General features: G+C 47.5%; 1 non-coding gene across 1 annotated transcript; it reads left to right on the top strand.

The window, feature by feature from the left end:
* Positions 1 to 2,442: 2,442 nt before the first annotated feature.
* Trnat-ggu (transfer RNA threonine (anticodon GGU)) lies at positions 2,443 to 2,516 on the top strand. Its single transcript has one exon. It is a non-coding gene; the product is annotated as a tRNA-Thr (tRNA).
* The last annotated feature ends 2,392 nt before the right edge of the window (positions 2,517 to 4,908 follow it).

Below are 4,908 nucleotides of genomic sequence, written 5' to 3'. Positions count from 1 at the left end.
TGCAATTTCGTAACACAGCAGGAGCACTTTCGTGGTTTTCCACGCACCCTGACTGCAAAATTGGGCTCGCTCGGTGATCCGACCTGTCGTGCTGCCATTCATAAACAGCATTCGAGGGGGTGTTTTCCAACAGGATACCACTGTTGTAACCCAACATGCTCTACAGAGCGTCTACATGTTTCTTTGGGCTGCTCGATCACCGTATCTGTCTCCAATCGATTACATGCTGCACAGCAGCGGACGACAACTCCAGCGTCATCCACAGACAGCATTAACCGCCCCTGTATTGAGCGAGCAAGCGCAACAGGTATGGAACTTCATCCAACAAATTGATGTGCAACACCCGTGCTACAAAATACATGCCATTGACATACTTACGTTAAACATACCGACGGTTATACCGGCTGTTAACGTACCAGCATTTCACCTGTGCAGCGTCATCTGACGCTTACGTTAGCCTTTGATCTTGCAGTGTTAATCACTTAAATATGGCACCTAGATAGATGTATTCCCGAAATTTCGTTACTCTGCATTAATTTGATGTTGCTATTTTTTTCCGTCTGTGTGAGAAATGTGCCTAGTTAGATGTAGGAGAGGGCCCTGGCAAGGTAAATAATAAAATAAATGGAGAAACCTACTTTGGGAACATCCCGTCATTCGTCTGAGTGACGTAGAGAAATCCTTCCGAACAGGCCATAAGGCCCAACGGTACCTGCCGGCCGCCGTTTCATCTTCAGCCCACAGACGTCACTGGATGCGGGTATGGAGGGGCATGTGGTCAGCACACCGCTCTCCCGACCGTACGTCAGTTTCCGAGACCGGAGCCGCTACTTCTCAATCAAATAGCTCCTCAGTTTTGCCGCACAAGGGCTGAGTACACCCCGCTTGCCAACAGCAGCGCTCGGAAGACCGGATGATCACCCATCCCAGCCCGACAGCTCTTAACTTCGGTGATCTGACGGGAACCGGTGTTGCCACTGCGGCAAGGCCGTTGGTGATGTAGAGAAACCATTAAAATAATCTTGTGTCCTCTCAGGTACGAACGCGTTAACTAAACCTCTATCCGTCTCCTTGATCGGGGTTGCTAAAACACACTTGTGCTACTCGACTCGGAGGTAACAACTTAGAATCGGAAGAAAACCACCCTGCAATATCTCATGAAGTGAGGGCATGTGCTACTGTTGATGTGGAGCCTTGATGCTATTCGAGGGGAGCAACCACGCACTGACAGCGGGTTTCACTTTCAACCTGCTTTTCATCATCATAAAAACTCAAATACGAGGCCACTATCTACACACATCAATCACAGTCACCTACACTCAACAGATACAATTATTTGTACGAATGAGTGGTGTTATAACCAGGAATAACACAATAACCTCTTCAGTCTGGTTTATTAAATCACAAATCACTTTTTAACAATTATGTTAGCCAAGCGTCTACCCAGGCTCACACTCAGAAGTAATGCAGAATTAAAGTTTGGTTATACCAATGTCCGAATGTGCATGGTGGGGTGCACGTCCCGTAATTATTCCGAAGTCCAGTGAAGTTCAGTCTCTCCAAGTGAAGTCGCAAGATTTTCCGCCGAGCAGCCAGGTAACCTTGAGTGGTGCGGCGAGTCATCCACAAGCAGCTGGAACACGACGTACTGCACTTCCCGATGAGAACTGTCGTTTGCGGCGGCGGCCGGGTTTATATAAGGCTTGCTAGTTAATGGAGCCATCGGCTGAGGTCGCTGTTTTCCAGGGAAAACCAATCGCAATGTTTCCTGGCGTAGCCAATTGCTGTGTGCTGACAAACGCGCGCGCGCGAAGGCGGCCAGCGATGGTAGCCGCGAGCCGCCCGGAGAAGTGCCGCCAGCGATGTATTTCTCGGCCACGTCAGGGAGCGTGCGCGTAAAGACGGCCAGCGATGGAAGCAGCGGGCCGCCCAGAGAAGTGCGGCCAGCGATGTATTTGGCGGCCGCGTACTGGAGCGCGTTGTTCGGTGTTTGTTAGAAGTCGTGTAGACCACAAGTGGTGTCTGTTCTTTCGGACATGTCCGTAAGAAAAGACACAGCACTCGATCCGCAGCTGTGATGCATATTGTGTAAACTGTAAGTGGAGGAGAGAGAAAGGAAAGGAAAAGAACTAATGATATCAGCTGCATCGGGACCTTTGTCGGAATCTGCGGCGACTAGTGGAAATGTGTGTCAGACTGGGACTCGAACCCAGCAATCAATCATATGAATGCGTGGTGTCCGTTTATTCGGATATGTCCGAAAGATGGACAATGCATCCACAACCTAGAGTTCAGATGCATGTTTACGTTCGACCTTCAGTGGGAATCTAAAAGCATGAGCATGGAGGACATGGAAGGAGACTTCGGAAAGATGACGCCAGGTGGGAGTGCGGGTCGGCCGGGGAGTGTGCAGAGAGTCTGTGCATTTGCGGTAAACAATGTGTCCGGGTGGCGCAGTGGTTAACGCATCCGCCTGGTAAGCAGGAGATCCCGGTTTCGAGTCCCGGTCCGGCACACATTTTCACTCGTCGCCGCTGCTTCCGCATAAAGTCCCGAGGCAGCTGATATCATTAGTTCCTTTCCTTTGTCGCCCTCCACCTTCAATTTACATAAGATGCTGTTAGGTCGCATCTGAAACACCATGTGGAAGAGGCCATTGCGCGCGAAGAAGGAAAATTTTCTTCGATTAGTCATCTAAACATATACTACTATGTTTCCCAGCCAACAGTGGCGTACGACTGTTTCTTTTCTCTTACCTTAACCGCTGTCGTTCTAGTTCGCTCTAAGTGTTAGTGTGCGACCTAATAACTGGGCAGAGACAGATGTAATTTTATCAATTAAGTAAATAATTTACTGCGCCAACAGGGAACGGAGCGTGTAAGTAATAACCATGGAGAGAGTCGCGCATCAAGTACTCTTAATTATTTTTGAAGCGGCGAGGAGGGGAACGGCATTGCAATTAGCATCGTTCTCCAACCTATAATTGCTCTTATGACCAGGTGAAGAAAAATGTCGTCAACCGTAAAACTTCCGGTTTCACACCACTTTGGACGGCTTTCAGAGCTTGCTGCTGTCCACAGTACAGGGATTCTAAAAGGCGGTGACATAAATTGGAATTTTAATGGGGGAAGAATCATTAGCGAGGTAGCCTTAATCGGGAAATTGGCTCAGCTTCACGCGACGCCGCGCCGTCGCCCTAGCTTTACGACGGAGTTAACTGCCTTGGCGGCATTAAGGGACTCATGAATTTATTTTTACATTCATGGCCGAGGCTTTTTCTAATTGCCCTCTCCACCGCGGCTGTTGCATTCCTCCTTTGGATTGTGTGAGAGCCGTGAAAGAATCTAAACGGCACCGTTGGGGGGAAATGCTTCACATTTGCAATGTTGGTACGACCATTATTTTACTGACAATTATCAATCGATAATTTTGAACGCCAGGTTGCCAGTCCCTACGTAGCATTTTTTTTCATTGTCACCTACTCCTTAAAGCTGAAAAAGTACGTCGTTTAGCGGTTCCCGTAACGTCACGTTCTGCTTATTGATCACTGTTGTTACCCGTCTTTTATTTCCCTGATCTACGATCGAGCGGGGTGAAATGTTTTGAGTTCCAGTTTTCCAGGTAACCATCAGTTTAATGACAATGTCTTTCTCGTCTAAATGTACGGTCGACCGTTCCTGTTTTTTGGAATAAATCCCTCGCCGTGTGTGGAATGCTGGATATTCCATCTCCACCATCCAAGTTTTCCAATTACTTTGATATAATTGTAAGAAACTTGAAAGACGTAAGTGAAGGAAGTATGAGAATTGCTGCACAAGAAGCTGTGTCAACAAATGATGGAGTGAATGGAATTTGTGTAGCTGTCGATGGGACTTGACAGAAACGTGGGCACACCTCTCATCATGGTGCTGTTGCTGCCACATCAGTAATGAAGTGACTCATCGTAAATGTGACAAAAACTATGTTGGGCCTAGTGGAGGTGTGGAGGTCCAGGGTGCTGTAGAACTTTTCGAACGATCGGTACAAAAACGTGGTGTGCTTTATTTTCAGTACCTCGGCGGCAGTGACTGTAAGGCTTACAGGAACGTTAATGAATCAAAGCCAATGATGATGGAGATGAAGTTGTAAAACTGGAGTGTGTAGGGAAATTCTTAAAAGCGGTGGGAAGAAGGCTACGTAAACTGAAGTCACAACTAAGTGAGCAAAAATTGAGTGACAAGTGACAAATAGTGGGGCTGGCCGACGTAAAGAGAAAGAAATAGGTCTTTTTCTAATATGTTATGGTAATACCATTAGAAGTAATGAAAATGGTATCGAAGCTGTGAAAGTTGCAATATGGGCTTGCTCGTTGCATAAAGCTTCAACAAACACAAACCTCAAGACACCCTGTGCCTTCAAGGGAGTGGATCGTGGGGTGGTTTTCAAGGGCTGCTGTTGCTGGTGAAACTCCAAGTATAATCACTCACTTCCTGATGCTGTCATTTATACAATAAAAACTCTGTATGTGGAACTTAGTAATGAGATGTTGCTGAAAACTTGAACGAAACCTTTAACTGGGTACAGGAGCGTCTTCCAAAACTGCGTTTATTCAACTAAAAACTACGCAACTTGGACTGTATGATACAGCCTGATACTTCAGTAGTGGTGCTATAATCAGGACAAAAGTTTTCTATGAACTTGGAATAAAGTCAGGAATGAAGGCTACCAAAGCTCTTCGCCATACTGATGAACAGCGGGGCTTCTATGCAGATCGAGAGCGTCCTTCTAAGGAGGCAAGAGTGCAGGAAATACTTCAAAGGAGGGTGCGCCGCGCGGGGTAGCCGCGCGGTCTTAGGCGCCTTGTCACGGTCCGTGCGACTTCCCCTGTCGGAGGTTCGAGTCCTCCCTCGGGCATGGGTGTGTGTATTG

The sequence above is a fragment of the Schistocerca nitens genome, chromosome 1 (genome assembly GCF_023898315.1).
Source record: "Schistocerca nitens isolate TAMUIC-IGC-003100 chromosome 1, iqSchNite1.1, whole genome shotgun sequence".
Lineage (NCBI taxonomy): Eukaryota > Metazoa > Arthropoda > Insecta > Orthoptera > Acrididae > Schistocerca > Schistocerca nitens.
Note: the sequence above shows the minus strand (reverse complement) of the source record. Positions and strands in the feature narration are given on the sequence as shown.